Raw genomic sequence first — 24272 nt, 5'->3', positions numbered from 1 at the left:
ACTAGGAGGACACTCAGTAGTTATAGTAGATATACCAAAGAGCCATTTTGTTTGTGAAATATTTAATTTCAAATGTAATAATACGATAAGAGAAGATAATAAGTAATATACCCTACCAAAAACTGAATATTTATTGCTGATGTGAGTAGAGCCAAGTTAATATTAGTTAACCATGCAATAAAAAAATAATAGATTGAATATTAATATTTTACATATAATAGTGGCCTGTCTGAGAGACCATTCGTAATGTTGGATATGAACATGTCTGCCCCTGTAAACACAATGTTGCGCCTTGTATAGGTAGAAAAGTTTCTATCTGTTGTACTTACGAAAGTCCTATTTTTATGTCTTTGCCCTTCTTCCAGCATTCTCTGTTTATAATTATGTATGCAGCACTGGACAAAGTAATCAAGCCTACGAGACCAACTCTTCCAAACGGAGATAAGTGAAGAGATCTCCAGTTCTTCCGACCATTCGCAGGATAATCAGAACTATGAACTAAGATAACCTGTTAGAAAAATCTAACCTTATATAGTGTTTCTTGCTGTTTGAGTCTACTTTCCATTTTTATGTTGGTCACATGGGCTTGTCTTCAAAATATCCATGGACATCCGTCTTTCTCTTTGAAAAGTAGTTCTTCTATTCTAAGAGGGCTGAAATAAATATATTCCACCAAAAGTGAAATATCACAAGAGATTTTTAAAAAAAAAAATTCCACTTTTTCAAATAAAGTATTAAAATAACGTTACACTACTTTTTTAAACAATTTTTAACAATACTATATTAGGACGCCTTTAAATATAAGTTATATTTTTGAACTCCTGTAAAAGTTTAAAAACCTTCATTGAGATTTTTTAAAATATAGTGCAGATTTTTTACCAGTTTCACCAATTACATTAATTATTGTTTTTAAATAGACATTATATGAAAGAAATGTAAGTATATTCAAGTCTCTTTAGTATGCTTGATTACTAGTTAATTGCCTTGTTCATGAATTGGATCGCAGTAGAAAATGAGGCAGTGTCAATTTTCTAAATTACTTTGTCACAGAACCTTCTAGAGACTAGATACGGTACATATTGTTATTTGATATAAATTATTTTTATATAATAATTGTATTCAAGTAGAAATTATATATATCCTGTAATGTTTATAATTAATTTGTGTATTAGTAGTTTGTTTCTAACTTACGGATGATCTTCCATTATTACATGTAACATAATTTGATGTTTAAAATGTTATCTTGTTAAGGGCTGTAATAGTATCAATATTTTGCATTAAGATTTATTTGCAGAAACAAAAATGTTCAAAAATAAACTGATATGAAATAAATATTGTTTAAAAAATACCCAATACTAAACACACAATCATTCTTGTATTCATGTATTTCCTCATCTTTTTAATCCTGAACCATTTTTTATCTCCATCTGCCATTCATCTTATTTAAACATAGTAGGGGAAACTGCTGTACCTAGGGACATATGTACCATGGGACATCGTTGATTTATTGTAGAAATAAATGGATAATGTGACTGGCTCTTATCTAGCCACATTGCTTAAGTTAACACCTGACTGTCATCAGAGCTTGTTGATGTTCACGCGTTTTCCTATGAGAATACAAAGTTTAATATTTGTAAATTGAAATTGGAGATTTTGAGATAAGTTTTTCAGTTATAGTATTACTAATTTGATTCTGTTGAAGTACATTTGGTGTGTTTTCGAAAGATTACGTACTCGTGTATATATCATAGAATAAACGTAAGGCTATCCGTAAGTAGTGAATAGTTGTGATTCCCGATGTGATTCTAGTGAGGGTGATGTACCTGTGGACAGTGTACCTAGGGACATGGCCCTAGGTACATTGTTCTAAAACTATCATTTCTTTTAAGGATATTGAGGAATGCCTCGTAGCAAATCAAGGATAAAACGTCCAAGTCCTAACAAAGAAGACGTGGAGAGGGCTGTGAAAGAAGTTATTCAGAAAAAAAATGTCAATTCGCACTGCAGGAAAAAATATTCTAGAGATTTCGTTCTAGTGAATTTAACAACTAAAAAGCAAGCAAATGTTATGTTTGTAAAGTCTCTGATAAAGCTGGATACGATGAATTCAGCGTACAGTATCTCTGTAAAGGAAAATCTCGTGATAGTTATTATTTTACTCTTCAAGAAAGCTCTGAGATCTACAATCTTCCTCTTGAAAATATTGTGGTAAAATTACTCCTTCCAAACATTCTTGGTGCTTCAACTTCAAGAAGTTTGATAAAATTTGAGTTTCCAGTGTTTCTTGATGATTATAACTTAGGATAGTTATTGTAAAGTCAGCTGTGTCGACTGCTGCCAAAACAGATATTTTTATGGTTTCAAGAACGAAATACTTTAAGGGTTAAATTCCAAAGTTGGGCGTCCGTTTCCAGCAAAATTTTTAAAGTTTACAGGAAAGATATGGATAATTTGATGGTTTGTGTGCTTGATAATATATAAGAGTCTCGAAAAATCTGTTTATTTGTTATATATAAGCGGTTATAAACATGGGACTATACGGCGAGCGGAGGGAACTACTTGGCGCAAGGTAACTGAACAGTTGCATTGTGGGAAAGAAACGAGCATTTATGTTATCAACATGGCGAATGTACAAGGGTAATGAACTGACAGTTTTAACATTTGTGAAGCAATACGTTGATAACGAGCAAAATCTTTTAAAAGTTTGTGAAGAGCACGGATTAATGAACCTAATAACAAATTGCAGAAAGTGTGGAAAGGAGATAACAGCGAAAAAACGTGGCGAAAGCGGACGTCCAACTTCGGAATAAATGCCTACTTTAATTAAAGACTTTAGTTTATTTCAGTGTTGTGATAGATTAGTTCTTCTTGCATATATGTTTACACTAAAAGTGCTATATATGGTTTTTATATTTTTATTAAAGTATACTTTGTGCAAAAAATATAAAAATTACCCATTAAATTTGTTCTTTTTCTTTTACAAATATAGATTTACTTTTTGTGTTTTAAAAATCATTACCGTCCCTTGGTACATCACTACCTGTCCATAGGTACATCGGCTACATGTACCTAGGGACAACTGACATGCTTATACTTAAATTGAAATTCTGTCTCTGCTATTAAAGAAAGATTTCCTTTCGTTGTTTAACATACTTTGCAAAAGATGTACCTATTAAGGAAATATATTGCATGTTGTAAAAAAATGTGTTTGATACGTCAAAAAATACAAAATAAAAAAAAATGTCCCTAGGTACAGCAACTTCCCCTATATTAGCTAGAAAGAAATAATAATAATAAATCCTTTATTTTCCTTTTTAATCTATTCATGAAGAAACATTCTGCCTAAATAACTTTAAACACTTGTGCTTACATAGCTACTTAATCCTTATATCCTGAAACCTTGATCATGGAGGATAAAAATGAATGTAAAAGAAATAGAAAAAGCATCATATATATATATATGGTAATGAACGGTCTTACCGAGAAAGAACAATGCAGGAACACTTTCGCTTGTGAGGCACTAGAAATAGCTCCCATGTGTTAGTTAACGAACCTAGGTACACTTTAGGTCTTGGCTTTTTTTTTTATTTTATTTATTTATTTATTTATTTATTTATTTTTTATTTAAAGCAAGTACCTGAGTTTAACATTTGATACATATCAACTGAAGACACTTTCCGAGTTCCATTATTTCCTTTTAAAAAAATATTAATAATTTATCAATTTTTATCTTTTAAGTTAGCAATTACCTTCTTCCTGTTCCATTGTTCCATATCTAGATACAACTTGGTATGGAAAATTAGTTTCTTTTAAGTCGGTAACACAAATACAAATTACAAAAATTTCACATTTATATTTTTTCTTGCTCGTATTTCTTCGAATGTAGTAACTTGCAGAATTTACTTTTTCTCTTTCTTTGTAGCACTCTCTTCTATTAGAGCTACTTAATTATTATGCCCAAGTTCATAAGAATGGTTCTTGTTATACAGAATATATATGCATGTATGAATACACAAGAGCGAAATGAAAGAATCATGCGAAATTATTTACTTTCGACTGATCGAAGTCATTTATCAGTAAAAGGAATTGTCACTCTTTTCTCATTCAAATTTAAGTAATAATTATCACTTAATAATTTTTATAATTGGACTGATTGGAAGCCAGTAGTTATAATGGAAATACAAGAAATGCAAAAGAATAAAGAGTAAATAAATATATTTACTTTCATTTTTCTAATGTATTATTCCAATTTTTTATAATGTTGTTCTCTTTATTTTTATTTGGTCTAGGAATTAATTCGTGCGGTTGGTACGCACACATTGAAGCTGTAGTACAAACACAAAATACATAAATACCTTAAGAAAAATATTGTCCATCGCTAGCCACCACTTTCGCCCATCTGTCAGGCAATGTACGGATTCCGTGGCGAAAGAAGTCCTCATCCTTGGAAGCGATCCAGTCAGAGACCCATGTTTCGATATCTTCTGAAGAAGTAAACCGCTGTCCAATCAAATCGTTGTTCATGCAATCGAACAAGTAGTAGTCCGAAGGAGCAACGTCTGGTGAATACGGCGGGTGGGGTAAAACTTCCCATCCGACATTTTCTAAATAGGTTTTGACCGGTTTTGCGACATGTGGGTGAGCGTTATCATGTTGAACAATAAGTTTATCATGTCTGTTCTCCCATTCTGGTCGTGTTCTGGCCAGAGCTTGCTTCAAACGCATTAATTGTCGTCGATAACGTTCTCCATTCATAGTTTCACCCGGTTGCAGCAGCTCATAGTACACCACACCTTTCATATCCCACCATATGCACAGCATAACCTTTGCACAGTGAATATCTCGTTTTGGTTCTGATGGACCTGGTTGACCTGGTTTCACCCAGGCCTTTTTTCGTTTAGGGTTCTCGTAATGGATCCACTTCTCATCACCCGTAATAATTCGATGCAGAAACCCCTTTCTGCTCTGTCGTTGAAGCAGCAATTCGCAAATGGTTTTTCGTCTTTCAACGTCTCTGTCTTTCAATTCATGTGGAACCCAATGTGACATCTTTTGAATCATTCCCATGGCTTTCAAGCGTTTGGAGACTGTTGTTTGATCAACGCCTAATGCTGCTGCAAGTTGTTCCTGCGTTTGACACGAATCCTGCTCGAGCAATGCTGTCAATTCTTCGTCTTGAAATTATTTTGGCTGTCCAGCTCGCTCTTGGTCTGCCAAGCCGAAATCACCACTTCTAAACCGTGCAAACCACTTCTGACACGTTCGCTCAGCTAGAGCATGGTCACCATACACTTCCACCAAAATACGATGACTTTCAGTCGCACTTTTCTGCATGTTAAAGTAATGCAGCAGGACACCCCGCAAAAACACTTTATCAGGCACAAATTGCGCCATGTTCACTTAACTACAAACTGGTGTTGTTGACGCTTTAATCCACTGCCCTATACTACGAACGATACGCGATGACAGGGGTTTGCAACACATGTGTGGATACACGGAACTGTGGGACGCTCCGTTCGTTGCGCCATCTCTTGTCCACCCGCACGAATTAATTCCTAGACCAAATAGATTGATAGACAAAGAAAGGTAGAACCCCAATTACAAGGGCTCTATCAACAGAACCTTCGATTCAACAACAAGGAACTGACGCAAACTCTGCTCTCGCTCTTGCCAACCATGAAACTGACACTTGTCTTCCTCACTCCTGTACCGATCACATAATTTTAGCAGTCCCGATTTGCAAAGATTAGACTAGTAGTCCTGAAACCAACCAAACTACAACACGTGTTACTTGTAACACGTACTATTAGACTCGTTTTCGGTACTTTCATCCAATGCACTATACATACTGGGTATTGAACTTTTAAACTCGGAACCCTTTTCCAGCAGTTGCATTGGTTAACATTCTCATGCCAATATCATCGAGAGCTGAAGCGGTGTAAGTACTAACAGGCGTTTTATGGATACAAAATTTGGAGGTTACTGGTTCCATTCACTCGAAACTTATTTTTATCTTTTCTTTATTAGTTTAATTTTTTACCAGTGGGAAAATCATTACTTGTATTTATTAATATTATATGGTTAATCATGCCATTCTTTTAGGAAATAACATATACAGGGTGTATCAAAAGTCCGGAGCCCATTATAAATAAAGATATAGAAATGGAAATAGGGGAAAGGTGTTGGAAATAACGTGATTTTTAATCCAAAATGGCGGATTTTTTCAATTGATCCAGCCTCTTGGTCTCTACACTGGAAAAGTAATCAATTAAGTGAAAAAGCAATGGTGTCAATTCAACAGGCTGTCTCTTGGGCTATCACCATACCAACAACACAATGTTGTTGAGAAACGAATTGAAGTGTCCTACGTTCCCTCACAATATACATGCTTCTCGTGTAATTTTTGTGTGCTTTTATGTTCAATTCGAACAACCTGCTGAATTGGAAACATTACTATTTCATTTAACATAGGGTGTCTTACTCGTGTGGAGTCGTAATGATTGGTGTGATGGAAAAAAAATCATTGTTTTAGATTGAAAATAATCTATTTTAAACACTTTTTCTTTCTTTCCATTTTTTCGTTTCTTTACTCATAACGAAGTTGGTCTATGGCCAGGGTTACAGTATAACAACTACTATGAGATTTTTTTTTTTTTTTTTTTTTTTTTGTAGGTAGTCCGACAAAATGGGTAAATAAGCCATAACTGGAAAAATTAATAAAAATGTTAATATTAGAGTAAATAGTACGCTGTCTATCTAAATAACCATGTTTCAGTGTTGGGTTGTACCGGCGCATATGAGTTTAGAGAGGGGGAGGGGGAGATTGGTACCTATACCGCAGCTCCCTCTATAAAATGCGTTGCTCCGATACGTCCCAACTCTGAAACATGGTTATTTAGATAGACAGCATACTAGTTCCTCTAATAGTTCTTTAACCGCCGTTGATATGTCTCATAGTTTTGGAGCTAGGCAGCCTCGAAGTTACAATTTTCTCGATTTCGGCACCTCGTAACTTTAAACAACGCGTTTCTCGCCTTATGTTCATATAGACATTTTTTTATTGTTTAGGTGTGAGGATTTTATCAGTGGATTTTGGCTACATAATAAATGAACACCCTATATATATATATATATATATATATATATATATATATATATATATATATATATATATATATATATATATATATATATATATATATATATACAGGGTGTTTCAGATAAAACGTCCAGTGCTTATAAATCCGAAACGGTTGAGAATAAAAAGATGAAACAAAAACTGAGATAGGAAAATACCAACCATAGGGCACATCACATGGTGTTGTTGTGGTGACCCCCAGGGCCCTCCTTCAAGGAGGCCCAGAGGTCAACTTCAAATTTTCAAATAGGAACACGTATTGAATCATACCTCATTCAATAGTACTTGAAAAACGAAACAACTTTTGTAGGAAACAATTTTCGATTTGGGCCACCGTTTTTAAATGGCCGCAAAAAGTGGGTCCTATATAAGATAAAACGTCCAGTGCTTATAAATCCGAAACCGTTGAGAATAAAAAGATGAAACAAAAACTGAGATAGGAAAATATCATAGGGCACATCATATGGTGTTGTTGTGGAGACCCCAGGGCCCTACTTCAAGGGGGCCCAGGGGCCAACTTCAAATTTTCAAATGGGAACACGTATTGAATCATACCTCATTCAATAGTACTTGAAAAACGAAACAACTTTTGTAGGAAACAATTTTCGATTTGGGCCACCGTTTTCAAAATGGCCGCAAAAAGTGGGTCCTGTATCAGATAAAACGTCCAGTGCTTATAGGCTTAAATCAGGAACAGCTGAGAATAGAGAGATGAAACAAAAACTGAGATAGAAACGATGATAAAGCATATCAAGTGGTGTTGTTGTGGTGACCCTCAGGAAACTCCGTGAAGGGGAGCCAGGTGCGAACTTCAAACTGATACAGAACTTTTTGCGGTCATTTTGAAAACGGTGCCCCAAATCGAAAATTGTTTCGTTTTTCAAGTACTATTGAATGAGGTATGATTCAATACATATTCCTATTTGAAAATTTGAAGTTGGCCCCTGGGCCCCATTGAAGGAGGGCCCTGGGGGTCACCACAACAACATCATGTGATGCGCCCTATGACATTTTCCTATCTCAGTTTTTGTTTCATCTTTTTATTCTCAGCCGTTTCGGATTTATAAGCACTGGACGTTTTATCTGAAACACCCTGTATATATATATATATATATATATATATATATATATATATATATATATATATATATATATATATATATATATATATATATGAAGCTTTTTTTTGTTAAGTGCTGAATGTTTTATGCCAACAAGAAACGAAGAACTGAAATTAAACAGTGCACGTAATGAACCTATGACAAAAACACAGTAGCTTAATTTCACACATTTCCTTCATTTTTCTATTTCTTAATGTTATGAATCAAATACTATTTTTTTTTCACCATTTCAATGAAAAATAAGAGGATGAAGTAAAAAGAACATTTTTGAGCCAATGTTATAAAGTAATTGTGTCATTTATGAACTCGCTTACTAGAACTTGAAACAATCTTGAAAAGTAGATGGACTGTAACGAGAGTACTACTAAAATACTATGGTTTTGCTAGTGATCTAGTTTCCGAAAAATAAGATATAGTTTGTACCTCAAAAGCCCACTTAAGTGTTTTATTTCCATATGCGACAAAATGTGAAAATTTCTTTGTTGTCAATTCTGCGGACAGTCTCCAGTAATATGGTGTGTAGTTCGTAGTGCACTGGTTTCTGTTACTGAGGACTTAACTAAAACACGTAAAGGAAATTAATTATCAGTAAGTTATAACTGAACTTTAATTGCATGTGAAATCGAAAAAGAACCGTTTAGTCATAAAAAGGAGAAATGATATATTTTTTATTCGCAAAAGTAGCTCACTTTGACAATAAATTGTAATCATAAATGTATTACACTTTGCTATTCAATTTTCCGTTTGCATCGCATTTCTATTATTTTGTAGCAAGTTGCGATGCTATACTCCTATAAGAAAGCCAGCTAGCTTTCTCTTGGATTCCAAAACCCAACCCCAGACTACCCAATCTCCTTACATAACTCACGAGATATGAACTCTTGAAACCTTTCGCTCTCGCTCCAAATCCATGACCAAAATAAAACAAAGCAAAAATATAAATAAAATGAAATAAAATTAATAAAAATAAAAATAAAAGCTGCTCTAGTTTTGACACAAGTTCGACCTTTGAAACTCATAATCCTGTATTCATTCCGCCATTCTTATGGTGTGATTTCTACAATCTGATGTACCTCTTGAGTTTAACCTACTGTTTTATACTATACATGAAAGAAACCTAAACTTCGCTACCTACGCACATCAACAATCATCAACCAGTACCCATACTCTTCATTTGAAAGCAGAGATGCAAAAAAGCCGGCTTTTTTGAATCAATGTTTTTTTTTTCACATAAAAAGCCGGCTTTTTTGGGGGAAAAAACGAGAATTTTGGAAATTTTGGCTTTCTATCTGAATAGCTTTCTTATAGTATATTCTTGAGTTAGATACGAATTTCATGACCTAAATGCCATATTTCGCTCTGAAATTAACCATCAAGATGGATGGAGCACATGTTTTACGAACTAAAGCCAACATGAAGAATGTAGTATTTGAGGGCAATTTTAGAGGCTATTTAACTTTATTTTAACTTTTGAGTTATCGACATTTTTTTTTTTCTCTAGATCATTTTAGTTTGTCATCCGTGTTTCATTTCTAAGAGCTTAGTACTCTAGCTTCTAGCGTAGAAGTTAAACTTATGTTTATATATATATCCGTCAAAGCATACGTTTTTCAATATATCCGTCAAACTGAACTTCAACATTTATGTTATACTGTAGCTGTGCAATGATTTAGCAATAATTTTCCGGATACAACCTTGAATACCAATTTATACAAATAATCAGTAGCGGATTTAGGAAAGTATTTTGGGAGGGGTTTCTCTGATTGTTTCGTTTTCTAAAAAGTTATAATTTTATTTGGGAGGTGCTTGAAGTTTATGAGTACAGGCACAACTAATATTTCGTTTCGTTTATATGTTTAGCAATAATCTTCCGGATACAACCTTGAAGATCATTTTATACTGAGAATCAGTGGCGGATTTAGTGGAGGGTTTTCTTACTGATGTTTTGTTTTTATAAACATTCGTGATTTTTATTTGGCGGGATTTTAAAGTTTATGAGTAAAGGCATAACTAATAGATATTTAGTTGTTTTAGACATTCCGTAACTTTGGGGAACAGGCTTCAGTCCGAAAGACAGCCCCCCTCACCTTCGCAAAACCGTCACTGCTGGTAATTAGTAATAATAACGATTTAAAAACAATAAGAAGGGAGGTCGGCCAACTCACAGTACACGCACTATTTGTACATTCACAGATGGAATGAAGAAAAAGCTTTATCAGAATGGTCGAATGCTGGATTGAATCTCGGACTTCCCGATAGAAGCGCAAAAGCTAATCACTCAGTCTTTTTGTTGTGCAGTTGTATTTAGCTTAACTTAAATATATTCCGTAGTCCTTTTTTGGGGAAGGGGGGGGGGGCGGAAGGAGTTCCGTAATGATATGTTGAATCCCTCTTGTTAAAAATTCAGAAAACTTGAGGACTGGGTAAACTGTACCCATGCCGTAGGCGTCGGAGGACCACCGATGGGCAACTAGAGATATCTCGCCAAAAATTGGCGGCCCCGCAGCGACGATCCGCGGTGGCCCCACTTCTGTTTTGAAAATTATACCACCAGCGGCAGAGACGCGACGATACGCCAATGAAGAACAAAATTACTCCCCCGAAATATGTTAAATCGCCTATATGCATAATTTGTTACATTAAGGAGAGTCTATAAAACACTTTTAAGAAAAGTAAAAAGTACGTGCCCCAGGATAGGCGCGAACCACCAACTTTTGAATTACTAGGCGCGTGCTCTTCCGACTTGGCCACGAAGACGATGGAGAGCACATCGCTTGTAGAGGCATAAATCGTTGAGGTATTTCTAATTTAGCTAATCAGAGTGCTCCTGTAACCGTGTTTACTCGACGACAACCGTTTGAGATTAGATAAAATCCGTTCACCATGTAATTTTGTAACAAAATGACGCGCGTCTATTTACTTTATTTCATGGTTCTCCCATATTCACTTTCAAATGATCGGCTGCAGGTGTCATCTAAATTCATACAATTATACGCACTCGTCTCAAGATTTTTTACATCATGATGTTATTCTTGGCCCCTGTAGGTCACTTAAGGAACAATTCGTCAGGAAAAAATAATATATAACAATAACCGCATGCACATCACTGGCGATAGTTCGTGTTGGTCCCTTCGCGATTCTCCGCGACGAATCGAAGAAACGCGGACCAAAATGAAGTCTTCGCTGCTACGCGGTGGTAACTTCAGCACTCCGACTCTAGATATATCTTTCGACTCGACGAAATCCTGCCGCCAGTGGCACACTAGCGGCAGTCCTTCGACTCGTCGCTATAGCGACGATCGACTTTACCGGCAAGTGGGCCACTAGGTGTTGGCGACGTTTACGGCATGGGGGTGATGGTGGTTATATAAAACTTAACTGTAGAATTTCAAGAATATACACAACCAAAAGCTCTAGATGTGCAACCTTTAAGTGTATCATATAAATCTAAGTATTTCTCTTATGTTTTATTTTAATTTTATTTTGTTTCAAAAAGAGGGTATGGAATATTTTGATGTAAAAATACTACATACAATTTTGCTAGTTATTTGTGTACTTTTTTAAAGAAGTGTTTACTTTTAGGGTTGGCTGGTTTACACCAGCTCTTTTTTTTTTTTTAACTGGTTTAAACCAAAATAAATAAATAAATAAAAAGAACGAAAAATGCGAATCGTGTGAACTTCATGGGGACGTTTCCACATATCAAACCATCTGCATTAGTTTTATTTCCTTTTCACCTTTTAATCAAGGTATCCCATGTTCAATTCTCGGTCGAACCACAACCCTTCTTTCATGCGTAAACCAAGTAGCAGTTCGGATGTCACTTTAAGCGAAAGTCTTCTCCTTGATAACATCAGTATTACGTAAGGATGTTAAGCCTAAACATACGAAACGAAACCAAATTGTATATTTCTACATGCCCGAATGCCTGTTGCTTTATAAAGAAGCCAAGGTTGCTTAAATATATTGATAGAAATTGGCAAAATTTATCGATTCCCTACGTAGCTTCCAACGTTAGCTTGGATTGGACTTTCAATGATATCTACATACTAAATTTGTAATTTAATACCTCAGTTTTAGCGTATTGATTATGATACGTTGACCTTTAAATTTTATATGCAAAGCAATAACAGGATTTCCCCGTTATTGTTTTACATTTAAAGTAATGATGGGATTTTCCCGATGGCTAGGGCGGGAGTTTCTCAATTCAAGAAATATACTGACTGGACTTCTTTAAGCTTATTGGACCTCTTCCAGCATAACCCCGTTGTTGCATGATAACACCAAGGCGAAACAAACTTATTTCTGTGAATACCCTATGTAATATAAATACATAAAGCAAAATATCTAAATCAAAATACCTGGTTTAAACCAAAAAAACCTGGTTTAAACTTCCCCCCAAAAAAGGGTTTTTGGCATTTTCAAAAACAACCATGGTTCTTGCCAACCCTGCTTACTTTTATATAAAGGAGGTTAAAGAATTCTTATTATATACATTGGTTAATCCTTTGGAATTCATAGTGTAAATATGTTGAAGTGAAATTGTTTGAAATATCTTTTCGAAATTCATGGTTTATTTTCGAGGTTTTATATTATTATGAGCATCAACCACTAATTAAATGACTTTTTGTGTTATAGAGAAGCGAAACAAAGTCTGCTTTATGAATTTAAAGCAGAATTTTGAAAAAAGCCCAAAATTACCCAAGCAAAAAAGCGAAGCAGAAAAAACCTTTTTTTTTTTACAAAAAAGTCGGTTTTTTTCCGAGCCCTTGCATCTCTATTTGAAAGTAGTCTAATGCACAGGCCATCACAACTCAATTTTTCGACCGAACTTGTCGTGTGTGTCGAGCTCATTGCAACTCTCTCTTTTTAATTTCAGAAACATAAAAATACATACATATTGTCGTTCTGCCTACCAACTACTAGACTAGATCAAACCGCCTATAACTTCTTTCTCGTTGTCTTCTCCATCCTTTTTCCTATTTTCTGTCTAGCAGAGACAATAATAATAATGCTTGTGACGATGGCTACTATTATTACCACGAGACTTTTTATTTCCTGTCTTTTATATTCTCTAGCGTTATATATTCTTATTTAATGCTTTCTTTTTTAGTTTTTAAAAATATATTTTTACTATTCACACTGTTTTATTTTCATTTTCACTTCTCTACCCCAGTTATTTCTTCGTCACTTCACATTGAAATACATTGTCGACAGTTGACCAAATGGGTGTCTCAGAACCATCTGATGATAAATACAAAGAGAACTACAGCATTCAATTTTTACTACTTGTATATGCCTCAAACAGTACCTACTATTATGTTAAACACAATTTGAGTAAATTACTCGCACTCCACCAATTTTCAGGAGTTACAATAAAGGACAGACAGACTTAGGATGAAAATATTTTTGTTCTGAATAAAAAATCGAGCAGAGTTTGTTTTGTGATATATAGAGACTACGTCGTTCTGTTTTGTTTATACATATGCAAAATTATTATATATGTTAAAAGGAATGACAGCATTTTTATTCGTGTAAATGATATACATTCATACGAAAAAAGAGCAAAATGTACATATTATTTCAAAACTATACTTGTACTATAAAAAAGTATTCTTCCTATGCCCACTAAACCGTACCATAAGCTGCAGACTTGTTTAAAGGATATTAAAATCATAACGAAATTAAAAAAAAAAAAAAAAAACAGTTGTTCAAATTTATAAATTACAAAATGTATTACAAGTTAATAAATATCTAAGTGATATTATGCAAAATTAATGCAATACCATTTACACTCAAATAAATCAACATTAATTTCAATTTCCATGTACTGGTCTCTGACCGATTATGTATGAAATTAGATGAATGAAGATATGTTATTGCAATAAGTCTCTCAGTAGAATTTCCTTATGGGTTATGCCTTCTTCTTCTTGCATGACTGTTTTCTTCTCTCAATACATTTACTCAGATCTTTATTTGGGATATAATCTTTCATCATATATAATATATTGCGACCGAATGTCCTTTTCCTTTATCATCATTTTTTGCTATGTACCAAGGACAAGATAATAGTTTCGAAAATTGGCGTTTTGTTTTTCTTTGGTATTTTCATCCATAACTGACAAGTGCCCTTTGTTTTTATTCATATAATCAACTACCACTGATTTCGGTGTAGATCCTCCATTAATACTATATATATATATATAGTATTAATGGAGGATCTATACCGAAATCAGTGGTAGTTTTTCAGAAAATTTGAAGTGCTGTGATACCTTGGAATACGAACTTAATCCGCTCCAGAAACCTGTTCGAGTTCCAAATTGTTCAAGTTCAAAGAAAAGATTTCCCTTTTGAAATAGTAGAAACTTGATTAATCCGTCCCCGGGTCCACGAATTAGAATTTTTCTTTTTTATAGTAGGGCTTTGAAGAATATGGGATGAAAATAAATGTTAGAAAGACAAAAGCCATGGTGATTGGAACGAAGGGATCTGTGTCAAATATAAAAGTGGGAGGGGAGAAAATAGAACAAGTGAATAGTTTTCGATATCTGGGTAGTATTCTTAGTAATGACATGAAGTACGAATGTGAAATAAAAGCAAAGATAGGAATGGCTAAAGAAGCCTTTAGGAGGAAGAAAAGTCTGTTCTGTGGGACTTTGAATAAAGAGTAGAGAAAAAGACTCATAAAATGCTTCGTGTGGAGTGTTGTACTGTATGGGGCGGAAACGTGGACATTACGTAGAAGTGATTAAAAACGACTGGAAGCCTTCGAAATGTGGCTGTGGAGAAGAATGAAAAGAATTAGTTGGGTCAAGCGGAAAACGAATGAGAGAGTATTAGAAATGGTGGGTGAGAAAAGAGCACTTTTAGATATTATTAAGGAGAGGAAGAGAAACTGGTTGGGACACTGCCTAAGAAGAAATTGTATCATGAGAGACGTCACAGAGGGTATGGTGGCGGGAAAGAGAGGGAGAGGGCAAAGGAGACTACAATTAATGGATGATATAAAAACAGAAAGATCATACATGGAGACGAAGAGGTTAGCAATGGACCGTGGAGTATGGAAGCTTCTCAGCTGCGGCAAGTGACCTGCCAATAAGGGCAGAATACCTATGATGATGATGATGATGATAGTAAATACACTGGATTTTAAGTTAAAATATTAACAATAATAACACTTCAATAAAAATAAACTTTATAGGACCCATGGCAAACACTAAGAAAAAAAAACAACACAAAATTGGTACAAAAGCGGGAAATTAGTAGCCAGAATCACACGAAATGCTGTCACGGCAGCTTCCAACAATGAACTGAAAAACAAAGCGCAGGGAAAACGTACGCGAAAACACACATGAAATACGTGCTAGGTATTCGGATTCCAAAGCAGCATTCGTATTCCAAGCCAAATTTGTTCGAAATTTTCGTTCCTATTCCAAGTTGTCTAGCTCTGAGTCGTTCAGATTCTGGAAGCAATAGTGTATATTGAATACCCACCGTTTCATGAAGTAATGATTATGTGTCTACTTCAAAGTATGATTTCTGTTTCTTATTTTCAATTTTCCTCATGCCACACTTTCTATATGCAATTCTTAGTTGCATGTATACCAAAGGATAAACGGCTTTAAGCTCCCTAATTTTTTTCAATAGTAATAAGGGTACGTTTTATTATCAACATACACTAACTATAATCGAGAGGAACATTATCAAACTACTTCTCTGAGACATGCCATAAGTTAGGCCAGTAGTTTTTATTACTATTTATTTTGGAAGGGCTAATTATACGGTAGAAGCATATCTATCCTTAATACTGCAACAATCTGACTCAGATCTACACGTATTCAGATGAATAAAGTCTTTGGGAATAACTCTTACTATTAATTCTCAACATTAAAAAAAAAAAAAAATTGTAATCTTTCTTTAATCACTCTCTCTTTCTCTATATATAATTCTTATAAGAATATCTAATATTTCGTGTAGAATCCCAACTAATCTTAAACTTTGTTCCTTTTGTCCCCAACGACATCTAGTCTTATCTATCTTATTTATCTTGGAGTCCTACAGATTCTATCGTCTAACAACGTCTGACCAACTTGGCATGTGTCAACATTCTTAACACATTTTGCCAACAGTTTTCAACCTTCCGATGCTCGTGGGCCAGCAAAAGACTGATGCAGTTAGAGATCTGGTAAAATAGAAAGCACCATATTCCTAATGACATTAGTCAAAAATAATTTCGCGGACTATGATCAGTCTGTGGTTGAAAACCACTGATTTAGGGGATACCGAATATTCTTCTGCCGATTTTACTGTTTTCTGCAAGAGTACAGTTGAAACCAATCATTCACAAAACATCTCCCTGAGCTTCCTCTGGCGTATAACCAACTCATGTACAAAATTAAAATTAAGCACTAATTTTGTATCCCAAAAGAATGTTGTGTAATGTTAAATGATTTCAACCCTAACTGAAGGTTTTAATCAGAAACTCTTCTTTTCAGTAAATTTTCTCTTCTCTTCAGAAATTCTTCATCTTGATTATTAATTCACGTAGAGATTATTCGTGAACCCACAAAATTAAGAATATGAAGAAAAGCTTATACATTTTTGTGTAGTTTGTAGAACTTTGTATATCTTCACTTTAAGGCTCTATTCTTGGAAAAAAGTATTTAAATTGTGTAAGTATTATTTACAAGGCATGCAACTAATAACCGTAGATTTAGATTTATTTAAGCACTAAGGATATCAAATTAATAGGGTTAAGGTTCTCCGTCCTTCATGAATCAACACGGATAGAATTGTGTTTGAATCCATTTTCATCCGGACAAAAAACCCGCTACTCAATCTTGATAAAGGCAATCTAGAGCATAAATGGAATGATATTATAAGTAAATACAGTAAATTAAATCACTTAACACTCATAAACTTTAAATGAGCTATTTTATTATTAATTTTTATTATGAAAAATTCATTTTTCTTGCTTTTTATCTGCAAAGTCTCTTAATATTTTGTCTAAGTTCAATTCCACTTGAGTTTAGATTCAATGGACAAAATTACCAAACCGTTGAATCGTTCTTGCTGAACTGATGATCAGAAGTAAGTTCTCATTGGTTTCAGCTTGGGACAACAACTTCTTAGATGCTATAGTCACTAGGATTGTCAAGGTTAATATTGTTGTGTGTTCTTCTAAGCATTTGACAAGCCAAGAGCAGATCACACTCTAGCACGGGGCCCGATTGGAAGCAATTGGTCCAATCAGCTTAAGTCCGTCCTTGACTCTCACAAACTGTAAGTTTGACGCTTCGATGAATGTCACCTGTGCTGCAACTTGTTGGCAATTTGCAAACTCGGTATGAAACATTCCTGATCAACAATCATTTTAGCAGGTATGAGCCTTGAAATTATTGTTCAGTAATGGATTGTTAGGGAACGTGATGATTTAATGTACCAACTACTACGTAGCTCCTACCTATTTCAATAAATTATTTATTTTCAAATCTTAGTGCATTAATCTTAGTGGCGACATTTTTACTTCTGTTTATATCTCAGTTATCATCAAAAACAAACCTATGTTCATATGGACTTTTTTGATTAGTACCATTTTACTCTTTGCATAAATAAATTCGTTTCCAGTTCTTCATTTTGCTCAAACTTTTTTTCTCTTTCTTTCTTTCTTGGAACTCACAGCATTCTTCCGAAGCACAAACTACTGAAACAGCGTAACATTTGACAATTAGTAGTTTTGCTAAAGTGCATGGAAGCTTTCATTTTTCTTTCTTTTTTTTATTAATTAACAAAGGATATTTATAAAAGTTTCCACAGAGAAGTTGGTTTAGTTATTCCTGTAGGAAGAGTGTGAATGATGCAGAAACGTTTGTTGGAACAATTTTTGCAAAATTTCACTGGAAGAACATACGTGTTATAACAATGAACAAATTTTCTACCGTTATAAATGACATACCTTATAAATAATATTTATACAATCTAAATGCTTATATATATAATATATATATATATATATATATATATATATATATATATATATATATATATATAACACAACATTCTTTAAGACTCAAGGTTAGTACTTAATTTTAATTTAGTAATATGTATCCTATCGTATCCATCAGCAGAAAAAAAAAACTCATGCATCACTTTATTTCACTCAAAATTACAGAAAAATCTGATAAAAATTACTTCTCTTTATTTCTGAATGAACAAAGTATGTCTTCAGAGAGAATTAAAAAAAAATGCTGTCAGCATACAAACATATTCGCAGTGTCTATGTTAATGATATGAAATTACATAGTTTTCTCGTTGATACATTTGTGTGTAATACATAAAATATTTTGTATTGTAACAAAAAATATGCGTATTTTAATCAAGAATAAATGCTAAATATACTTTAAAAGCTTTTTTTTATTCATGTGCTAATTGGTGACCATAGTATCCCAGACCATTTATGCATTGGCAACTATGACATGAAAATAAGTAGGCACATAAAATAATGATAACAGACCCTAAACAATCCATAACATCGTTCTTTATAATTTTAAATATGCGAATACACACAAACGAAACTACTAACTAGTTTGATCAACGAGTTTGTACGTAGTTTGTTGTTACTGGGTAGAAAGCTGTTATTTATTGAAATTTAGAAAAATAATAATTTGTGTTCAAAAGTTAGCTAGTTCGGAACATAAAAAGATATAATTCTGTTCTATAGATCTTTTTACGTTAATATTCTTCAATTTTATAACTTTTCTCGTAAGTTTAACAGAAAATACACACTTCTAGAAATCTGCAATGATTCAAATAAGTAAAGAATAAATAGAAGCATGTAAAAATAGGTTGACATCAAAAGAAGCCCGATTAGTGTTTGAAAAAATGAAATGAAATGAAATCTTTGAGTTTTACGTCCCACGGTTATGCCGGTTAGGCTAAAGGAGACGGTGATGATGAGAGATGAGTGAAATGGTGGAATGAAGAAAGTGGGAGGAAACGGGAGAACCCAGAGAAAACCCACGAGCACGGTGTTTGTCCACCACAAAGTTCACTTGGCGGGGGCTGGGATCGAACCCGGGACCCCAAGCACCAGAGGTGAACGCTCTACCACTGAGCCACCGCGCCCCCCCGATTAGTGTTTGATATATATGGCAGATGACTATTTACCATATCTTTTTGTCCTTCAGAGATATGAGCGTTAAAAATACAAATAAGTGTTCCTTGAGTTCTATAACTAATCATTACATTAACTTCATTAGTTTATTAACGTATTTATTGAAGTACAAGAAGGTAAGTTTGTTACTACGTAATGTTATGGAAAATACTGATTGTCGTCGAAATGATAATGGAGATTCACGCTAGCGAAGTTTTTGAATGGAGATTACGATACCTGAAGCATGTTAAAGAGTTTAGTTTACGTTTAGGTGCTTCCATTTAAGTCCTACGTTAATTTATTTCCATGGCAATTTCAAGACGAATTCATACATTATTATGATTCTTTTTTTTTATTGTAAAGAAAGATGCATTACCTTTTTTAGTTCCTAAATTTTTGACATGATGGGCTTAGCCTATAAGAGTCAGAACAGCCAATAAATGTTATTCAACTAACTTACTAAGTAAACAATAGACTAAAATAAACATCAATATAACAACTCCAATTACAGTAATATCATCCTGGCTACAAGAATTCCTTACAGATTCTTCAGTGAAGGTTCTCAGACTGATCAGCCATAACTGCGTAACACCATGTTATACTTACCTCACGCAGTGACCCCATAAAAACGTATTATTGGAAAGTTGTAAGTACAATATACAGAAGATTCACCAGTACATCTTTCTGAATTCATTCTTCCTATGAACGTAATTTTTAAGCTTTTTTTTTAAAGTCACAGTCGGGATGAGATTATATTTATCGGTATTTCTAGCAGTTATGGGTTAATCCGTCATAAATTGGAAGGATGACGTCTCACGGCAAGCACGCTACGCAATGTCAGTGGGTAATCATAGAGGCGAATACCAGTTTGATACATACTCATAAAACATGAGGTTGCAGATAGTTACTGAATCCTTTCTCTGAAGTTGTGCTTGCTCAGAGAAGTCATCCCACAGATCTCCGCTCGGTGAGGCTTATATCATAGTTGCCAGAAAGAAGAAGCTGCAAATGAAATAAAACTTATCTCCCCTACCCCTCCCAAAAAAGGCGATAAAGCTACCAATTTAATCAAGGTACCACTAAACATGTATAAAGTAGAAAGTTGTTCTGAAAATCAATTGTACTTCACTATTGAAAATAATAAAAATAGATAGATAATAAGGAAATATAGAAATAGATAATACCTAGGTAGATATCTCTATATTTCCCTTTTTTATAGGTATAAGGAAATGTAAAGAGATAATATACTTTCTTAAGATTAATATGGCAATAACAATTATATCCAGCTCTCTTGGAAGCGATACAGTGCGGTGGCAAATTGCCTACATTGTGAAGATGAGGTTATAAAGTGGTCCCATCCGATCATTGAAACCCTGGTTGTAGCTGGAAGCCCATTTTAATAGCGGGTTCTGTCTTTCGTAACTTCGGCTATATATTGGTTTCTATTCCGGTGGGACACTCAGTGAAAACGGGTAAAAAGCTTTTTTAGGCCATTCATTCTTACTTCAAGTTTTATCTTAGTTTTCCTTTAGTCATCAGACAAATGTCTTAATATTCAAACCGGAAATGGTCAATTTTACCACTTCTAGTTTGAATAGAGGATTACGAATGAGATGGAGTCTATTTTTGAGATGCTGAACGATTTCAAAAAATAGCTTCTCGCTATTTCTTGCCTTTTATGCTCTATGGAGATCAATTTTGAAATCGTAATTAGCAGTAGATTTTCGGTTTTAATAAAGAAGTGAGGGTGAAGATATATTTTCTTCTGATGCTGAATCCATTCCAACCAACCGCTTATTGCTACATATAACCGTTTCTGTTCTATAGTAATCAATATTGAAACCGGAAATGTTTAATTTCTACTACTTCCGTTTTAACTAAAGGGTTAGCGGGGTAGATAAGCCTACTGTTGAGAAGCTGAATCGGTTAAAAAAAAAAAAAAAGCCTTTAGCGATCTACCATTTTTGATCTATGGAAACCAATATTAAAAGCGGAAGTAGTAATAGTAGTAAATTCGTACCACTTCGGTTTTAGTAGATACGCAAGTGAAAACATTATGTTTTCTTGAGACTCTAAATAGATTCCAAAAAGCGGACTCTGAATCTCTTACCGTTTTTACTCTGATGCTTGTAGACAGACAGACAAGTATGGGTGTTTTATTCGACTTCCGATACTTTTGCATGGCATAGTTTGGAAATCTAAAAAATAATGAAGAATTGAGATGAAACATATATTCCACTAATCTTAGAAAACGTCTGTCATAGACTGCTTTTAGTGTTTTTGTTTCTTGTTTTGATCCAGTGTTCTGCTGTGATCCAGAGAGAACAAGAAAGCTATGTCAGGTACATGTTCTGTGGTATTCGTAAATTTAGGTCTCTTTCACCCCTTGCTCTCCTTGTTTTGATTTTCCTGTAAGTAGATGTACCTACAAAGTAAAAGTGCATTTTCATGACGTCACTGACGATGGTCAATGGAGTTAATGGAAACAGCGAACTACAGTGCTTTATCCAGTCCCCTTGGTTTTTGGGGGGGAATCTGAAGTTCTAGGGGGTAGCCCATTACCTATGGTTCAAGAGAATTTCCAAACCGTATTGTGTATGATTAAATGCAAGTATTTGTCAACATAACATTTCAATATGTATAAAATGACGCACAAATGAAATTTTTACTGCAGGCGTTGCTGTCCTCTCTCTGCGGAATATTATCCATAAATATATATTACACTGATAAATCAATATAAAAAATTTAAAACGCATTCAGTAATCCAAAATTTATGTATTATTGAAGAAATAAAGCAAGACTATAATATTTACACAGGAAAGTGAAGAATGCTTTAGAAAGGCTGAACTGGAGATCAAAGCGAGGATCCTACTATTACAAGACAAAATATCCGAAATTGAATCTCGTTATTCAGTACACCATACTGAAACACTACATCCTCTGCTTGTGAGCCTTTGGAACGCCTTTGTGCTTTTCGATTATATCTAAAATATTGTTCCCATAAAACAGGACTTACTCTTATACAGGATGATTCTTTATAGGGTTTACAACTTCAATCAGTTATAATTCTTTATTGGAACAACATACATACTTGGTTTATATATCATTATACTGCAAACCACTTCAAGTTTTTTGTGGCAAATCCATTATGGCTCAATGTTTGCACCTGCGGTCATCCTGGGCACATCCCAACAAATGTCGATTTCCTGCCAAACAGTAGCCAGCATTTCGGGGTAACGTCCGCGATGACTATTGTGATGTGACGTTTCAGTTTATTAACTCTATCAGGTAGGAGAGGGGTGTACACCTTATCTTTCACAAATTCCCACAGAAAAGAAGTCAGGTGGCGTGTAATCTGGAGACCGTGGCGGCCAGGCAATTGGTCCACCACTACGTATCCACTTATCTGGGATACGTTGATCAAGAAATTCCCTTACGTCTGTCAGGTAGTGCAGTGGGGCGCAATCTTGTTGCCACCATAAGCGGTCACTGTGGTCATCTTCATCTAACTGTGGAACAAGGAAGTTCTGGAGCATATCAAGATAGGCGATGCCGGTGATGGTGCTCTCAGCAAAGAAGAAAGGTCCATACATCTTTGCTCTGGAAACAGCGCAAAACCACGTTCACTCTGGGGCTGTCACGAACCAGCTCCACGTGCGCATGTGGATTTTCTGTGCCCCAAATACGACAATTGTGTGTGTTGACCAGGCCTGAAAGGTGAAAAGTTGATTCGTCACTGAATACCATATTGTTCAAGAATAACTCATCACCACTAATGCGATCCAACATGGTAACACAGAATTCATGTCGGGTATGTTTATCCGCTTCACTCAGTGCTTGAACCAAGAACAGTTTGTATGGCTTCATGGACAAACGTCTACGCAATACACGCCAAACAGTGGTCTGAGGGATACCAGTTTCTTGTGATGCACGTCGTGTAGATTTTCGAAGACTGCGGATAAAACTCTCCCTAACTGCTTCCACCACATCGTCAATCACGGGTGAGAGCTCTCGAGCCTTTGTGTGTCGCACAGAACAACCTGTTTCAACAAATGTTTGGTGCCATTTGCACACTGTTGGTCTGCTGAGTGGTTCCTTGCCGTATTGTGTGCGAAACTTACGCTGTACACTTGTTGCTGACTTCGTTTCTTCAAACCAAAACACGCACTATTTGGTCACTATGATTCAACTGTGCAAGATTGATGGTAGATTCATACTTCGCTGTATGGAGAATTTCGTTCTTGAACACGAAATATGCTAGCTTTATAAAATTACTTAACATTTGAAAATTTTCTTCTTTCTGTTTTTCAGATTGTGTGTGTGTGTGTGTGTGTGTGTGTGTGTGTGTGTGTGTGTGTGTGTGTGTGTGTGTGTGTGTGTGTGTGTGTGAGAGAGAGAGAGAGAGAGAGAGAGAGAGAGAGAGAGAGAGAGAGAGAGAGAGAGCTCCGCTATGAGATTAATTTTGTTCATGTTTTAAAAGTTTATTATCTTTTGGATTTTTACCTGTACTTCCATTCCAGTTTGTGAAATCTTTTGTTATGAAAGTACCATCAGATCCTTTTGGAAGTGGTTTATCTTTATAATATATACTACATACTGAACAAAGAGCACTACCATTGGCTAATGGCCAAAGCCACGTGTGAGTTTTTTCCCTCTATAAATACGACATATTATCATCAATGTTCTAGTCGATTAAATTTCGGATAGTTCAAATAACTCTATTATAAAGAAATATAATACTCCAAACGTTACACATCAAAAAGCACAAATACACCACATTAAAACCCGATCAACACATTGATCTTTTCTGTCGTTGCTTCGTGCTTATACATATTGCTTAGTGTTAAGCCTCTCAGATAAA

The sequence above is a fragment of the Thermobia domestica genome, chromosome 5, assembly GCF_964235325.1.
Source record: "Thermobia domestica chromosome 5, izTheDome1.hap1.1, whole genome shotgun sequence".
NCBI lineage: Eukaryota > Metazoa > Arthropoda > Insecta > Zygentoma > Lepismatidae > Thermobia > Thermobia domestica.
Note: the sequence above shows the minus strand (reverse complement) of the source record.